This window comes from Corvus kubaryi, unplaced genomic scaffold (assembly GCF_017639235.1).
Source record: "Corvus kubaryi isolate FWS band 111438036 unplaced genomic scaffold, C.kubaryi_AGA036_p1.0 split3-131, whole genome shotgun sequence".
Taxonomy (NCBI): Eukaryota; Metazoa; Chordata; class Aves; order Passeriformes; family Corvidae; genus Corvus; species Corvus kubaryi.
In genome coordinates, this window is record NW_024582083.1 from 5599333 (window position 1) to 5618641 (window position 19309).

Genomic DNA, 19309 nt, shown 5'->3' on the forward strand with positions numbered 1-19309 from the left:
GTTTTAAGACATCAATGCTAGGACATGTGAGATCCATGTTAATAAATACAGTTTGCTACATTTATGTCTATTGGACTATTTATTTTTTCGCTGGCGATGAAGGTTCAGTTTTTTGGTATCAAGTCTGTCTTTTTCATAATATTCAAAGTTAGCTGGCTTTCTAAAAGAGAATACTTTTTGAAAACAGTTTCTGCCTAAATATTTCCACAATCATATTCTTGCGGACTTCTTTTACACAAACCAGTTGATTCTCTAACATAGAATTAATTGAACCTGGATACATCTATTTCTTAGACAGTGAAAACATATAAGAAATAAAAATACCAACAGTTATTTCAGAATGTAATTTGTAGATGGATTCAGTTTTATTGTATTTCTATTTTCTTTGCAGTATTTATGTACATATATTCTTCCTCAGATTAATGTGAAGTCAACATATAAATACACCAGGTGTGAGTGTATGACTCAAAAAATGATAATATTTTAGGCAAGAATGTAATACCTTGAGCAAAGAGAAGAAACTTCTCATAGTTTAAACATTAATTGACAAAATATTTCTAATTTTAGATTGATTGTGCTTACTCAAACTTTTTTTGTGGCTATATATAGCCCAGTGTTCCCTACAGAATCCTGATTAGACAAATATATTTTAAGAGCAAAAACTGCCTGTCCTTACAGAAGACTGTACCTGTCATTAAGACAACCAATTTTGTAGATAATGTAAAAACTTCATAGGGATAGATTATAAAAAGTACAAAGATTCTTGTAATGACAGAGCATTCCACTAATATATCAAACCTGAAACTGATGATTAACTCCATTCTTTATTGGATAATTTTAATGACTTTTAGTATAGCTTCAAGACATAACACATACAGTCATTTTCAGATTTCTCATTTTTATAGCCATGAGCAGACTATATCTTAATGGCATTCTGAAAAAGAATGATAAAGGAGTTAGAAAGGTGGCTAAAATGGATCTCTTTAGCTACAAACTGTGGTATATGTGACTGCAGTCTAAGAATTGTGCAGTCTAAAAAGCACAAAACAAAGTAGGAGTCAAATGTCCATGAGTTAGAATTGCCCTCTGTGATATAAGAACTCATACATTTAAGATGGAGTGTTGCACAGATGAATCACTTCAGCTCTATAATATAATTTAGCCTCCATAGGTTTTTATTAACTTAAATAGATTATTTTGAATATTAAAACATGAATAAACTTAAACACAGGTATTTTTTCTTCCAGCTGTGAAGTTAGCATGGATATTCAAAGCATGTTCAGGTGATACCCACATTCCACTGACCAGCTTTCCTTTAGTTTTTCTCTTCTCACCATAGTAACTCCTAATCAAAATAATTTAATCATCTGACCTTTCCTTTTATCACAGTTTCAACTCTAAGCACAATGAATTTGTGGTGCTTGAGGTTTTTGGTGTTTGGTTTGGGGTTTTTGGGGAAGCATTTCTTGTGGGAGGGGTTTATTATTTTGTTCTCTTTTGTTTTGTTTTTCAGACATGTTTAAATACTCTAAGGTATTAAGATAAGTACCTAGAATGAACGGTCACCTAACCCACCAAAACATTGGTCTGTTTCTCCAAAATTACCTATGTCACTAATTTTTAAGACAGATAAAATTTGTACTATGTGCATTTGGAGTAATGTTGTTTCTCACTCAGGAACATCATGTATATTCTGTCTCTGCTTCATTCTCTAGATTCAGTTTATAGAAGGTTATGTCAATACTAACACAGCAGTCTATTGGCTGTATTTTAATAAAATCTTTCTTCTGTATGTCAGTAGAAAGAGGTGATATCAATGGAGAAATATAACAAGAATTAGAGGAAAATCTGTTAGATTATTATTGGTGTATTCTTTGGAGGAGAATAGTAAAATCAGTGGCAAACAGTTCACATAAGCTCATGTTGAGAATGATAAAGTGTGATTGAATGAATCAGTGCTGTATTTTAAGTAGAACTGGGACAAAGGATTTTACATTCAGGAAGCTAGACCTACTTATTTATGTGTTACTCAAGTGGTGGAAAGCTGCTAACTCAGTTGCTTTCTGTCTTCCCCTCTAATCTTACTATTCTTTTTAAATCTAAAGAAAATAGCTAGATTTCCTTCTCAAAAAACTGAACTAGTATTCAACCATTCTACCTTGTTATAATGTACTCATCCATAAAATGTCACATTTTTGAATTAAGCTCTGTAAAACATCAGCTGACTTTGACTTGACCTGATTACATTCTAAGCTGAACAATGTGTAGGGGAAATCCCTTTTAGCTGTGTAACTTAAATCCATCAAGGGAATGGCCCTCATCAGGTTCTTACAGTCATTCTTGAGGATGGAAAGAAGAGGAGCAGATCTGTCCTTGTACTCTTATTAAAAATGTATGAATATAAATCTGGTAGGAACTGGAAACTGAACATGGAATCACTCTTCTCTTTCCAGGCTGAGATCTACAACAGGTGCAGGGGTATGTTAAGGCTTCTACAGAAGGAGGTTATTCTTTTATCCTGTTTTATCCTTTTACCCTGTTCTCGTTCTTAAAAAAAACCCAAAAAACAACAGAATGTTTTCATGAGTTGGATTTAGAAACTAACCACTGCTGCCAAAAAGAAGTTGAGAATAGGCATTTTGCAAGATTTCCTGGGACTACTTTCTTCAAAAAAAATCAAATTTTCTTTAAATTCCCAACTTTAGTGTAGAAATAAAATTACATCAAAGTTTAGGAGAACCTAGAAGAAAACAGTAGATATTCTGAATTATCATATAATCAATATAATGCACATTACATTTATTAAAATTACAAGTGTAGAAATGGCCATTTACTTCATAATAAGCTTATGCTGATATAGAAAGACTGGAAAATGCAGAAAAATCAGTAAGGGGATGCTGGAGATAGAGGAGACAAGTGACCAAGACCTGTGTTGGGTAAAGTAGTTTGGGAAAACATGAATACAGACAGAAACTCTGTGGAAACCTCAAGTTTTTTATGAAAGGTTATTTCCTGGCAGTATTGCAAAATTGACTTAAGCTTTTTCCTGTATGTACACTAGCTCTGCTATGTGATATTTGCTCTTTCATTTGGATTTTTTCCAAATGCAATGTATGAATCCCAATAGTTTGCTCAGAATTAGTATTTTGGCTATTTTTGTTCTGAACAGTGGTCTCCAATTTATTCTTGTTTGTCTCTCTTTCTGCTTCCTGAATTAAAACAGATCTAGTACCTATTAAAACCCACAAAATAAATCAAACACTTTTCAGCACTGATTTTTTTAAATCTTATTAGAATAACTTCTAGTTACTTTTTTTAACTACCTAAATATTTTTCTAAACTCATTAATTGTTCAGATGTTAAATTGTATTTGTTTTGGTGCAAGACTTCCCCTGTATTTAAATAGTATGATCAGAATATGCCAATAAAAGAACAGCAGAGGAAAATGTACATTGAGATCTAGCCACGCTGTCCAGAGGCACCTATTTTAAGAGTCCTAAACTTAAATGTCTTTTAAAGGTACTCTCTCTCCCTTTCGTGATATAGGAAATTTAGGTGCTCAATTTATACTCATGCATAGATTACCAGTGGTGTTAATACATAGTATATAATGTAAATAATTTCTGCCTTATTTCTGTTTAACCACTTGTTTAGAAGTTTCAGGCCTAACTTCAGTTTTTTATGCACTCTCTTTTTGTTGTATATAAGATTTTTTTTATTATTATTGTCTTAATTTCCTTTCTGTATGGATGCAGTTCATCAGTGAAATAATTAACCCAATTTTTTTTGCCAACACTTAGTTTTCATACCTGCTGGACTTCACTTCTTGTGACAGCAGTTGTCATTGTTAGACTCTAAACCCTGGTTTTGTTGTGTGGTGTGTGTATGTGTGTGTGTATATATATGTATCCCCCTGCAAAGGTCACACCTGCCATTTATGAGAAAGTGTTCCTAAAAAACTACATGACTTTAGCACATTATCCTTACAAATGCCTTATTTACCGTATGTCTGTGCTTGCCAGAACTTCATCCTCACTAAAATGCTGTTGCATAGGTAACAATAGCTCTTTACTAGAAAATGTAATTTTTACATAGTTTGAATTTTGCCTAACCAGACCTTTCATTGCCAATTGCACTTAAATCAGTATTATTCTTTTATAAAGCCAACATGTGTCCAAGTTTTATTACTAAGTTTTACCTAGGGATATGCTGTCACTCAGGATGAGCTAGCTATCTATGAGGTATAGCTAAGCTGAGTTCAGAGGGACAGGAGAAAATCCTGCTGTATGTCTTTTCTGATGAACCACTGAAAGCAAGCAGATTTAGAACTTAAGTTCTCCAAGACTCTTCTTTGCTTTCAATGCAAAAAAGTAGAGTTCTGATCATTTAGATACCACAGATTGTAGAATCTTTCTGAGTTCTATTTAAACTAAGGTGTTTGTATTAACACTTGAACATTAAGGAAAATATTAAATCATAGACTATTTCAGGTTTAAAGGGACCCATAAAGATCATTGAGGCCAACTCCCCATCTTGAGCTAACTAATGATCTAAAAATTGCCAGTACTGGATATTCTGCCAGGTAGCTTTATATGCAACTGCCACTGTCTCTATCACTGTTCTCATTTCTTCTTATCTTGGATGCCATCCTCCCCATATTGGATGGGGAGTTGGACTGGATCCAAATGATCTGATCATGTAATTTTTTTGTAATCCCTATTTTTGGTTACTTATTTATTCTTCAATCTCTTCAACACTATTCTAAATACTTAGAAGCCCAAGCCGGGTCTAACTTGGAAAAAATCAGCCAGCAAGCAACCGTACACCCTGAAATTTCTGTTCTTTTGTCTGAAGGGAGACTTTGTGGATCTTGTTTTGTAACTTCAAAATGGGTATATTCAACTGATGGAAAAATGTAATTACTGTCCTTAAGATAATTTATCACCAAACTACATTTGTGACATCAGCCATTATGAGGTCTACTGCATGTAATTGGCAAATGTGTTTGCATCGCATACTTTATTCTAATTGACATCTACCATATTGCTGCTGACAGCGTTTCAGCCCAGATGAATGCTTTTTGCCAAGAGCTAATACTGCTTTGCTGAGGTAGGCATACATGGACACATTGTATTGAAGATACAGAGTAAAAATTTACTATAGTTTTTTTACTGCTCAGGTGTCTAGTCACAAATTCTGAATAGTGAGGCTTTGACGTGCATCAAGTAGATTCATGACAGTTTGACAATGTCACTTTTGAGGGTTTGTACAGTACACCAAAAGAAGACCATGGAAATACTGAAAGGTTACTATGTGCTTTGAAGCACTGAATATAATTCATGCAAGGCAAAACTTTATTAATTGAATCACTGAAGAAAAATATTTTACTTAAGAAACTATTAGACATTTTCTTTCTTGTAATAAGATTACACTTTGTCATCAGTACTCATGCAAGAGGATAATGAAAGTAAATTTTATGAGTTAGTGAAGGCCATAAGAGACTTTCTAAAGTCATTAAATAGTCAACATACCTACTACAGTGACATCCTGTCAAATCATAAAGAGTAACCTGTCACTCTTGCTGAACTAAATCATGATGTACTGTTGCATGTGGGCAAAGGTCTTCGGTAATAAAATAACTGTAGTGTTAGTGAGATCAGGATGCTTATATTTGGTGTCTTGGCTATAATTAATTCACCCAAAAATCTTTAGAGGAAAAGAAAAGTTAGTGAAACACAGTATTTCTGGATTAAAGTAGTTGTTCAGATAAAAGTATATTGAAAGTGTAAATTACATTAAATTGACACAATATAGTAAACATTAAAACATGAAAGCTGCACATTAAGCCAGGTTTTATAGACGTTTGGATCTAAAAAAATAAGTCTTCTGTTACCATCAGTTGCAGTACTCCTTTTTTCCTATATATTAAAGCATATTTTTCTCCTTCTGCCAGAGTTCCTTGAAATTTCTTGGTATACATGATAAAAATCAGTCTAAATTGTAAATTTAGATTAAAGCAAAGTCTTACTTCATAATTTGAAGGTGCTATTAGTTTAAAGTGTATTTTAAATTGCTTTTCACCATGTTGTTTGCAATTTGCAATAATCAAGAACTTAACTTCGAAAAAATAAAATTTTGTTTCATTTTAATACACCTTTTAGATTCAGTAGCTAAAAGCCAGCTGAGAGCACTGTACTTGAAATATGTTGTCCATAGTAGATGGAGTATTCTGGATTCATTCAGTCACCTGGATTTTATTAAAACTCTACAAGGGAAAGAAATGGCTAGAAACTTTCCTCCTGATTTTCATAAAAGGCTTAATTTAGAGAAACGTATTTAGTTCTAAAAAGCTCTATGAGTCTACAAGTAAGGATTGTTCATATTTTTGTGGGTGTTGGGTAGCAAGCCTTTTTCACAAGTTCTCATATCATGCTAATAATAAGATATTGATTAAATTGCTATTGCTTTAACTCTCAGGCATCATTAACTGCATCATAAAATCATAGAATCATTAAGGTTGGAAAAGCGCCCTAAGGTCATGAACTCTTTATGGCGTCATCTTGACTTACATATACATGTCTCTTACAACATACATATTGTTTAAAAGGCATTCTGTATATTTTTATACTATCCATGTGTGAGGTATGTGGGCTTCCAGAGACCACTTATAACATAGGAAGAATTCAGAAAGTGTGATGTTTAGCTGTGCAGCAGTAAAGACATATGATTAGATTCTTCATAAAAAAAAAAATTGGTATTTTCAAGCCGCAAGCATACGTTCCACCTTAAGATGACAATTTTTTTCAGGTTCATGCTTCTTCACAGCATTTTCTCTTAGATCTTATTGGAAGTGAGCTTCATATTTTTACCATAGTCATTGAACATATTTTTCCTAGAGATGCCATGTTTTTTGTAACATACACCATACAAAAAAGCTGTTAGGAAATGAAATCATATCTTTCATATTTTAAAAGGCAAAAAATGATAGCAACAATAAATACGATTTTGTAAAACTCTGAAAATATGTTACACTGTAAATGATACATCTGTAGCCAAATGAAATGTGTCTGAAGGTTGCCTTAATTATCTGCATGGAAAACAATTTTGAAAAGTTGTAAAAAATCACCAAAGTAGGTATTTCTAAGAAAACTAAGCAAATTTAATTTTTTTTTAGCATTTTGCTAGAATAAACAGCAACTCTTCTCAAATTTGAAATGACACATTTTCTCAAATTTGACGTCTGCTTTTTGCACAATGGGATCCATAAGCTGTGTGTGTCCATTACAGATAGCAATATCTATTTCCAAAGGAATTTAGCTTTCCATCTGTTTTAAATATATAACAGGCATATTATATAGTTTATTTTTAAATGTCTTTCAGATTTTCAAAAACTCTCTAAATAAACACTTGCTGTAATTTTAGGTTTTATCAGAGTTGTTTTTAGGACACAAAGGGTATCTAGAGGCGATCTAGTCCAACATCCTACTCAAAACAGGTGCAAGGACATCAGGGTGGCTAAGGCTATGTTGAGCCTTGAACAGTCCCCGGATGGCTTCCACCACCTGTCTGGGCAACCTGTTGCTGCTTTTAACCACCATCATGGTAATTCTACACACCACCCACCTCCCTGAATAGCTGATAGAAATTTCTCATGTTTCCATTTGTGTTTATTACTTCTGTCCTATCACAGTGCACCTCTGAAGACAGTCTGGAGGCATCTTCTCTTGTCTTCCAGTGAAATTGTTTTACACAGTGAAAAGGTCACCCCTTAGCTTTCTCATGTCCATGCCGAACAGGCCCAGTTCTCTCACCCTCTCTTTGTATACCATGCTTTCTAGTACCCTGAGTATCTTGTTGGCTTTTTGCTGGAGTCACTCAGTATGTTGATATCCTTCACGTGTTAGGTAGCCCAAAACTGGGCGCAGTGCTCCAGATACGTCTTAAAAGTGCCAAGCAGAGAGAAAGGATCGCTGTTCTGAATATGCGTTGCCTACAAGTTTTAATAATGGTAGGATGCACTCAGCCTACTCTTTATGGGCACACCTGCTGGTTAATATTCAACTTGTCCACCAGAACCTCCAGACCCTTCTTTGCACTGCTGCTTGCCAGAGGGTTGTCCCCTCAGCCTGCCTCTCGCCTTGCTGCATGAGGTGTTTCCATTCCAGGTGCAAGGCCTTGTACATGCTCTTGTTGAGAGAGCTTCTGGTCAGCCCATTTCTCTGGCCTGTTCAGGTTCCACTAGCTAGTCCTGCCGTCCGGTGTATTGACTGCCTCCTCCAATTCAGCACCATCCTCAGGCTTGCTGAGAGTGCTCTCTGTCATCCGGGTTGTTAATGAAGACACTGAAATACTGCCCACCAGCTGGACTTTGCACTGCTCATCACAGTTGTCAGAGTTTTGGCAGTCAAACTGATCTTCTGTTCACTTTAGAATCCACTTGTCCAGCTTGTTTCTCATGAGTTTTGTGATAAGGAGACAATTGGAGACTGTGCCAAAGGCCTTGCTAAAATGAAGATGCACAGCACAGTGCACAGCTGCCTGCCACAGCTGCCAATCAGCTCACCACAGAGGGCACTGAGGTTGGTCAGGCATGATCTGCTCAGGCAAGAAATGGTTTCTACAACTACCCGCTCCACAACTTTTCCGGGGACACAGTTAAGGCTGACCAGCCTGCAGTTCCTTGGATCTTGCTTTTTACTTGTCGTAAAGAGGAGCATGACAGCAACTGCCTTCAAGTCATCAGAAACATTTCAAAAAGGACAGGCAGCAGTCTCACAGAGACACCTGCCAGCTCCATGAACACCTCTGGGGATGCTGTGCACCAGGGCCATGAACTTACATAAGTCTAAGTGGGTTAGGTAAGTGATCCACACCTCTTTCCTCTCCTGCAGGTGCTGCTTTATGTCCAGAGAATCTCTTAAGAAGCTCAGGGACCCTGGAAGCTCGAGGAGAAGCCTTACCAGTGGAAAAAAGGCATGGAGTACCTCCGCTCTTGGCCTATGGTTTGTCTCTAGAGCTGCTGTCCCGCAGGGCAGTGGCAGTAACCTCCCAGTGCTGGCTCCCTGCCCCTGGTGTGCAGCCGCTCCCAGCCCCCATGGACGTGCTCCAGCCACTGCTCCCTGCGGCCTCACCCTCCCGCGCCTGCTGCGGGTCCACAGCTACTCCCGGCAAAGGCAGAGCCAATATCCCTCGTCCTGCCCTGCCCTGCCCTGTCCTGTCCCTACCTCACCGCACCTCCCTTTCTCACTGCAAGGCTTTTAGGAGATGGTGAAGTTTTCTAGGCAGGTTGTGTTTTGTCACGGGAAAGGAAATAATCGTATTCAAAAAACTCCAGACTTGGAAAGGGAAAAGAGTGTATGAGGGTGTGTTTGGTGTCGGTATTTTTTAAATTTTATTTTTGAGGTTTTACTCATTTTTTTGATTTATTTATCTATGAGCTTTGTGAGTGATGTTGAGTAGAAGCCCAGGCACGTGCTGCTGGAAGATAAGAAAAATAAGGCAAGAAAGGAGACTGGAATGAATAGATAATATTCTGACACATTTGATAGATATTCCTTATCTGGGATGCTATTATCATGGAAGTAGTAGAATTACAGGGCTGAACTGCTTTTCTTAGGGTCATTTTATATGTTAAGGGTGGGATATTACAGAGCAGAGAAGCCAGAGAAAGTCTTATGAAAAAAATTAATCTAGTACTTAAAATGAGATACAGATGTTAACATAGCCTTCTCGCCAGGGATAGCTGAGATTTCTCATGCTTTCACATGCCAAAGGGACAGCTATCCCAAGGCCTAGTTTAAGCAGCACATTTGGTTTAGACTTATTGTCCTGTTTTACACTTTTCTTAGACAGTGGACTATGTTTTTTGCTGATAATCCAGTAGAAGTATACAATGCCCACTAAGGCTTGTGGAAAGTTGTAGTTCCTAATTTCCAGCCTAATATTAAAGAAAGCAAATTAAGCTTATAGATCAGAGAGGATGAAGTGTTGAGAAGGAGGAAGAAGGGCGTAACTGATCTGGAGTAGCAGAGAAGCTGAAAAATATGGGCAACAAAGGCACATAAAGTCATTTGTTGTAGTGAACATGTAGTTCATTAGTTTATTCAAGAGGAAGAGCATCCTTCCCCAGTTTCTGTAACAGGGTAAAGGAACACCAGACAATGTGACACTTGCTATTAAATTCAGCTTGTTAGGAGAATCAGCTGAGGAATGGGCCATGTTATGAAGGTCTTCATGCACACGTGTACACGTCTGGTTAACTGAGACCTCCCTGTATTATCTTTCTTGTGAGCTGGCACAGGTGGACCTGGGCAAATGAGACACTTGTTCTGAGTGGTCTTAGATTCATCTGGTTTTGTCTCCTGTGTTCTTTCTTATAATTAAAATACTTCCTGTAATCTAATGAATATATTTCTCTATTTAAAGAGCTTCACCCAGCAGTGTAATATAGATGTCCCAAAACAGAAACATCCATTTTGAAAATCAGTTGTATTTAAAAACATAACAGACTTCATTTTCATTTTTAAACATACTCAAAAATTTGGAAAATCCCTTCTGTGCATGAAAATTAGTGCAAGCTAAACAGCTAAAGATGTTTTTTAAAGGAAATCTCCACTGAAAGATCAGAGGAGCTGGTGGGACAAATCTACATACAATTATATAAAACATTAAAAATTAAACAGGAACAGTTAATTAACTATCTCATATTCTGTTAGCCTCTTTGTGTGAGGTCAGAAGTGTCTTTTCCAACCTAGTTGATTCTGTATAGAAAGCTGTGGAAGATTCAGGGGTCAGTATTGGAATCTAGGATGGGTGATGTTAGAATCCAATAATTGTAGTAAATATAACAGATTAATCACACAAAAATTATGAACTTTTCTTATAAAACTAAATACAGATAATCTAACTGTGAGGTTAAGCTCAACTAGAAACAAAGAACTATCTTTTATTTGCATCTTCGGTGAAAAGACTCTTTGATTTATAGCAACAAAAGATGTGCATGAAGGAATAAACAAATCTTTACATGTTGTATAGTAACATCATATTTGAGAACTTAAGGATGGTGAAATTTCAAAAGCTCAGAAAAGGGCTGACAGTAAGACCTGAAGAAATATCCAAAGAATTGTACATAGTTGTCTTACCTGAATTTCCCTGAGGGACCTGAAATTATCGAACTGTTCTTTATACACATCTGCAAGAGATACTGAGATTGAGCAGCTTGCATAGATTTCTGAGGAATAAGTCATTCCTATTCCATCTCTTTGAAAACTGCAGCAAGCCTTAAGGGTTAGAAGATATATGACTTTAATTTTGTAAACTGCTGTTTTCATAATTATGCATGGCATTCTTTTAAGCAAGCTAGGGAACTGTGATCTAGATAAGATTAGACTAAAAGTGTATTCAAGTTTTTTGGGTTAAAAAGATGTGATATTTATTTGCAGTCACTCCTTTCCACAGTAACAGTTGGGGGGAGGAGTGTAATTCTGTAAAAGTCTGTACTGGGTGTAATATTATTCTATGGCATTGTTGGTAGTTTTGGAAATGGAGTAGGTGCTAATCTTGCTTCCGTCGCTTAGAATACAGGACTCAGGCTTAAAATAATCACAATAAATTGTACAAATACTAGAAAATAATAGACATACAGTTTTGGTGAGAGCAAGCACAAGCACTCACTAAGTAGGAATAATTAACAGCATAAATGCAAGATGGGGAATTCCCTGTAATACTTCAGGTAAGAATGGGGACAGCATATTTACCATGCCATACTCTTACATGTGTAGTTGGTTCCATATTTTTTGCTTTCTTACACAAGTGTTTTCCTTCTTTTCAGCAGTAGGAGATCTCAAGAAGTGCTAGAATGCCTGGCAGACATCTTTTGACACATCTGAAAACACATCATGCCTCTATCACCCTTTATGAATTTGAGGCATGACATACTAATTTCTGTTTCCTGGGTTGATAGTCTGTGGCAAAGGCACAGGGGATAGAAACTGCTGAAACAAGATCCACTTGATCTCCACAGATCTTTAGGAGCATAATGTGTAAGCATTCAGTGAAACAACTTGGAGGCTCAAGTTGTCTAAGTTTCTAAAAGGACTAATAAAATGTACCTGGTTATTGATTGTTCATTAAATTAAATTAAATATTAAAGGCATCAGAAGAAGACTTTGAACCAAATTTATTGAACCTAAGAAATGGGAAGAATGAGGGTAGCAATATATAAAATTGTTGAGAAAGGAGATCAGCATAAACTGATTTAGATAAGACAAGAAGTAGCAGGGATTAATTTGCAGCAGTAAGATATAAAGTAAGAATGGTTATCTCCTGGGGAAAATTTTTTTTATGTGGAGTGTGGTCCAGCTTTGACTGCAGCTATTTAAAGGGAATAGTACTGGCCCTTGTCAGTACTGGTTTAGATGTGAAGATAATCTGAACCCTGCCCCCTTTATGAAATACCTAGACAGGCCATCTTTATGCCTTATTCCTAACTTTTCTACTTTCTGTAGAATTCTGCCAAGTATGTAAATAAGATCTGAAAGAAGAGAAGCTTCTTCTTCTGTTTCTACTGAAAGACAAAAATGATGAATTAACTGTACTGTTAAAATAAACATGTCTGTTTACTTCATATATTCTATATACTCCAGTTGTTCTACATGCTGAATGGAAACACAGTTGTGCTGTTTTGGACGGCTGGACAAGTTCCCTCTGTGGTCATTATGTTTCTTCTCTCAGGCTACCAGATGGCTGTTTAGGTGTAATGATAACATCTGTTTGATTCTACTTGGCAGTCTTGAGATTGAAGAACTCTGGAATCACTTGGGTACTACAGAATTAAATGAAGACAAATCTGGAACTTTTGTCTTCTATAATTCCATATTGATGAATAATTGTATGGACTTTGCCATAAATTATTGTTCAACATATTCTCATTTTTTAATTTCTAATCATTTGGTTTATGTTATTTTCTGTATTTAGTTGTACTGACTCTGTACTGGTTATTTCCTAGGTGTATCTATAGAAAGATAGAAAATTGGTCACAGGAACAGAACACACTCTGGATTTTCTTCTGATGCGCATACTACACTGATTGAAGTATTGAATCATTTTGCAACACCGCCTTCCTGTAAGTAGGCTCAATCAGTGGGAAATATATTATAAAATTTTTTGGGTTTCTGTGTAATTCAGTACTCTACAAGGAAAATGGCTAATTTAGTATTCTACCAGAGAAAAACAGTTACACGTATTTATATGCACACGTAAGAAAGAGCAATGCGAAGGCTTAAAGCTTGTTCTGATGTTCCTCCACTGCCTTTTCTGAAATTCAGACTGAGAAAGGAAAATCATCAGTCACAGGCATTATTAGCCACTTTTTGGAAGTGGTAACTCTGTATACTATGGAGATGAAATAACGAATTTGTAAGGCAAGAAAAGCAAGAAATAGAATTGTAACATGAAGGGATTATACGGGTATCTGTATTTGTTCTTATCAACTTCTCTCTGTGCCACTAAGATAACAACTAATCATAGTCTCTTCCAGCTAGAGAGGCACAATATGAGCACTAACAGACAGCATAAATATTGTCCATGGCTGCCCTTGGCTATGTGCCTCACAGTTAATGTCAAGGGACACAGACAGATAGTTCTGAGATGGTCAGAGTGACAGTCTAAGGATATGCTGTGATTAGTAAATACTGAACAGTTCTTAAATTGGATTTTATCACTACTACAAGCGAGATATAAATCTCTTTATTGTTATGGGAATGAATGGAGATGTTGAGATATTTTGAATTCATGAAGTATCCAAGTTTATAAATTAAGGCCTTATATTGGCAACAGATACTTGATTGACATACTAGTTTTCTGGATTCAGAGTTATAAGTTCTGCATACAAAGTAACAACATGGAATTACTGTGATTTATTAATGTAAAAAAAATTTTTTAAACAATTTTGTATTGACTTATTTGATAGGCTGTCATTTTATATGGTTGTAATCTGCAGATATGTGAATTCTCCTAGATGGTAAAAACACATGGTGTTGATTAGGGGATACTCTATCTATATTCTTTAGAAGTTTGGCTCTTTAAAACTCAGATGTTTATGTTGACTGGAATATTCAGTGCAAAGGAATTAAAATATGGGTCCAAAATTATGAAATAAAAATTTTTATTTTATTGAGCATTTATCTTGTCATTGTCAAACATATCAGTGTCATTTATGCACTTTATTTCCTGTCATATCATAACTGAAGCAGCTTTTAAATGTTTAGTAGTATTGCATTGTTGTTTTGTTTGATTTTGCACTTAAAGTTGACTTTTTTTGCAGGGATCTAGGGAATGTAGATTGCCATCTGTTGCTTAAATCTCTGTACATCTCTACTGCATTGAAGGGATAGCCTTTTTAGCCTGGTTTCATGATCTGGAAATAGGAAGTGATGCTTTGAGATAAGGCAGTGTAAGGTTACCTCAGTGCTCATTTGTTTATCTGCACTCATTGCATTTGAACCCTCTGTAAGGAGTGGCATCTGAGAAGAGGGAAAGGTCTCGCTAAGATGTTTCTAAAACTTGTATGGTAAAGAATGGCTGAGCAGGGGGGAGGGAGTTGCATACTGACTGACTGTCTCTAGGGTCAGCTTAAACTATATTAGATGGGAGAGTAAAAAATTGCAGTTATCTCTGTTATGGGTGAAACTTCAGCCAGAGCTCAACACTTTCTTACATGCTAAAAACATTCAACTGTCAGCTGTGGATTTGTCAGAAGCAATGTATCATAAGTTTTATCATACTGCATGAAAATTCTTGCTTCTAATGGCCACCATGAGCAGTTTGTAAACCTTTTCAGCCTGGGTATTCAAACCCCAGTGTCCCCAGAGGAGCGCTGATATATCTATAAACACAGGGAGATGCAGCTGGGGAAACTGAAATGCCTGGGTGCAGTCAAATGAAGTGCTTGCCTCTTCTTCTCAGCTTTCTGTTTGGTGTTTTAGGTATGTTTGTAATAACTTCAGTGTGCTTTTAATGGCAGAGTTGTTTTTCAGTGCTAAGCATTTGTGTAGAAAATAATTGAAGTTCATACAATAAACCATAGTTCAATTTACTTGAACATGTAAGTTGGCTCATTTATGAGTCACTCTTGCATGACCAGTACAGCAATATTCCACATGATAATTTAGGAAGTATACAGTAATTGACATATAATAATATTGGAACAGATTGTCCAATACATTTATTTCTTGGACAAAAACTGATCTATTTTAATTTGTTGAATTCTATGCTGCTTTCTCATGGAAGTGAAAGTATATTTATTAAAACAGCAATGACTGTGAAACCTAGTGTGGTAAAATTTGATAATTTCTTTTGTCAAAGAAGCAGATCATGAGTTAACTCGAGAGTAATTGTTAAATTTAAAGTGCAAGGTAGTGGGAACACAAAAAAGGCTTTATGATGAGTTTTTGTCAATCTGTATAATTTTTCAGTTAAGCAGTCATAAATCAAGGAATATTGTATTTTCTGAGGCTCATTAAAGAGACATTATACATTAGAATAGTGAGGCAGTCAGCATAATGAAATGATGAATGCCTATAACTATCTGTATGTAAATGATGTGAGACAGATTTGCTGGTGCTACAGAGGAGAATAGCAATCTCTTTGACAGTTCCCTGTAGGTGCTACTTCTGGATACAACTGACAGATGTTGAATGTAAACCTCTTCAACAGCACGCACTTATTAGCACTCAGTGGGGAAAAAATGGCAATATAGAATAAGACAAATAGCAGATAATGCCATTTAAATAACTTTGTTCTTACGAAGGTTTATTGCCAGTAAGTTAAAATCTGGAAGGTTGGGTTTTTGTTTGGTTTTTATTGACAAAGCCGAGGTAGGTAAGAGAACATTTTGGAATTTAGGAAATTGTAATTTGAAACATTTAAGAAAATTCACTCAGTATTATAACTTGATGGAAAATCTATGTATGTGCCCTTTCATCCACACACTTCTTTTGAAATGTTATTTGGGAAATATTTGTTGAATCATTATGTGATAAATGTCAGTACTGTGTGTGTTTGCTGAATTTATCAAATTAGTTTAATTGTTGTTTCCTTTCTTTTTCTCCTCCCATGATAGAATAGAAAACTGTAGTCTTTCAGTTTTGTCATTTTAATAGAAAAAGACCAGAAGTAGTTAATGAAACCTGGTTAGCAATAGCAAATATTTTTAGGACATCTTTTGATTTTATTTCTAGGCTATTTCTCTCAGTCCTAGCCTGAGATGCTACTCCTAGAAGTATAAAATATTAATCTGTGTGAGATTCACAATAATACAGCTCTTCAACAGAAAACAGCATTAAAGTAGTTCAGGAAACTATCAGAACCACTTGATTTATTTCTAATCCTACTTTGTAATAGATTAGGTTAGGGATTTGTATTTCTTTAAAATATGAATCTAGGCACATGAATTGATTTTTCAAATTGTCAAAGCTTACTTTAAACCTTTTTATTTTTTGAGATAGCCTGTCCTTAATGAATTTTTTTTTCTAGCTGCTGGACAAGCTGCTGCTTCAAAGGGTAGAGATTAAGCCAACACTAAGAGTGATGCAATGTCTACGTGTTTAGATGGCCTTTTGTCTTTTAGTATTATGAAATCTCTGACACTGTGTCTGCTTTTTCTTTGTTATCTTTTGTCAACTGTTTAACACTACCTTGTGTTGCTTGCACTAAATCTTTTTGGAGTTTAGTGTTTCACTGCGCCACTGCAGATTTGTAATCCCCTTTCATGGTGTTAAATTATCAGCCACATATGCACTGTGTCTAACTTAGTGGACATATTTATTGTTCCCTGGCTACTGTGCTTGCTAATTTGTTTCTTTATTGCTTTGCCTTGAATTAGGGAATAACCACCCTCTCTTTCCTCAATTCTTAAAGGAATAGCTAAAGTTTATTCCCTCATGCTTTTTGTTCTTGGTTCTCACTGTCACAAATTAAATCTAGATTATTTTCTTCATATAGATAGATCCCGGTGTATATTCATGTAGAACAGCTGAGGTTCAAGAATGTCAAATGTGAATATCATCTCAGTGGGGAGGGTAAATAAATACATTTTATGATAGAATTTAAGCAATGATCCATGACTGCAACAGACTTCTCATATAGCCAGACTTTGGAAGTAAGGAGGAGTTCATAAGTCTGGGAAATGTACCATGATCCTATTAACCTATGTTCATTAAATGATGAAGGGCCTAAAACTATTGCTGAATTTTATCTCCTTCTCTTTTCCAGACAGTAGAGTTGCAAACATTTATATTAGATAGAAGAGCTTTCTGTGCATTTCCTGGCTTAAGCTTTACTCCCTTTCCTTTGCTGCTGCTTCTGTTCTCAGCTGTGTAATAATCCCTCTTATGTTAGATGCCAGAAGCATTTCCTAACTGTCTTGACTATCTGGTTGAGCCAATCTCTGAAACATTTTGAAAAAGGTGAAAACATCTAACATGCACCTTTACATGACAGATAACAAAATTAGGCCATGTGCTATAGCTTAAAAAAAAAAAAAAAAACAGACAAAACCCAGCAACATGTGTTCTATAGAAATCTCCTAAAATTATATGTTTGAACATTTTGTGCACCAAAATATAAGAACCCAACCAGCCTTTTTTCATTCAACCCTTTAGAGCATCCATGTTGCTAAACAAAGTAACTGAGATCAGAGAATACTGCATCTGAAATTAAATTCTGTCTGTTCCTCTGAGGCTGGTTCTATATGATCCAGTGTGTTCCTATACGATGCTGTGTAAATCACTAGAAATGTGTCTTTTCTGGTTTTTCTGATGACTGCACTTATTTGATGAGTCAAATAAGTTATTCACAGGTTTTAAGAATACACTTAATATCTATATATGATTATAGACTTTATATAAATATAGTGCCTAAATATATGCAAAGTATACGGAGTGTATATAGTCTTGTAAATATAGACTAAATATGCAGTGTATAAATTTATATTTAATTTTTTTTTTTTAGGAGAACAACTACAGGTCAATAATATACTGTAGAATGTAATTGCTTGCAGTAGTTTGAAAAAATTGCTTTGAAATGTCTCACCAAACTTTTTTAACTAATAAAAAAGCATACTGAAACATATGTTTCATTTTTTCATTATATCTGCTTACAGTAAAAGAAATAATAAATTTAGTACAATGACATCTATGTAAACTGCTGAAGAATGATGCATTTTTCATTAAATATTGTGTCAAATCACTAAGGAAAATCCATACTAATGAAAACTAAATTGAAAATACATTTATATGTTATGTTGAGAGTTTTATTGCACTGTCATTGCATTTTAAAATCAATTTTCTTCTCAGTTCTACTTGAGTACTTGAATAATTTTTGACTAAGCTTAACATTAGATACTACTAGCATTATTTCTTTATATATCAGTTAAATCTCAGTGGTAATCTACAAATAGGAGTATAGTTTTAAATCTAATGCTTTTGTCAGTTATATTTAACTGAACTTATGACTTTACTAATTGCAAAAGAATTGAAATCACTTGGATATTGTTTCTCTTTTACTCAAAGAAAACCCTTTGCAGAATGTAATAAAGAAATGCTATGATGCTCATCCAACTATTTCAGCTATTTCTTTTTTAGAACTGAATAATACGTTTAAATTATATTGAATGTCAGTTGTATGAGCTTAGTTCTGCTGTGTAAGTGTGCCAGGGGAGAACAAAATTAAAATATAAACCTGCAATATAATAATATTTCATTAATGCCTATTTCAAATAATCAAACAATTAAAACAGTTTTAATTTGCAATTGATTCTAGGGGCAGTATTTTTACACAAATAATATTTTGGGTTAATTGAACTTCTGTAAACAAGATGCTTGTTGATTTATCAAACAAAAGCCAAAAAAGTCTTATGAGCCCATTCCTTGAGGCTTGGGCTCTCCAACTTTCACAAAAAACATTTGGAATTTCACTTGTAAGAGGGCATTCTGACTGGACCCAAAAGTCATTCTTCATGACTGATGTCAAAATAAAGAATTTTAGTGCTCATCTGGGAAAAGGAAAGCATATATTTAGGCAACCTGTTACATCAGATAACTTTTGTTTATTTGTTTCTATTAAATATTGCTGAAGTCCACAAATACAGAAAATACAAATCTCTGTATGGGTAAGCTCACACATAATGTCTTTGTTGGCGGTTTAAAATCTAGCTTTTTGGGTTCGACTGAAAAAAATCACAAATACATATTCAGCGAAAGATCCCAGTCATGCAGTGCTATCCAGCTGAAGGGAGGCCTAAAATTTAAAC

At 35.2% G+C, this 19309-nt stretch overlaps 1 protein-coding gene across 22 annotated transcripts in view; it reads left to right on the plus strand.

Annotated features, from left to right (window-relative positions):
• TENM3 (teneurin transmembrane protein 3) overlaps nt 1–19309 on the plus strand; it is a 1314113-nt gene that overhangs the window by 38940 nt on the left and 1255864 nt on the right. For all 22 annotated transcript variants that reach the window (XM_042015030.1, XM_042015032.1, XM_042015041.1 and 19 more), the window contains exon 2: nt 13007–13123. The gene's annotated coding sequence lies outside the window, so the exon portion shown is untranslated. The remainder of the gene's footprint in view (nt 1–13006; nt 13124–19309) is intronic.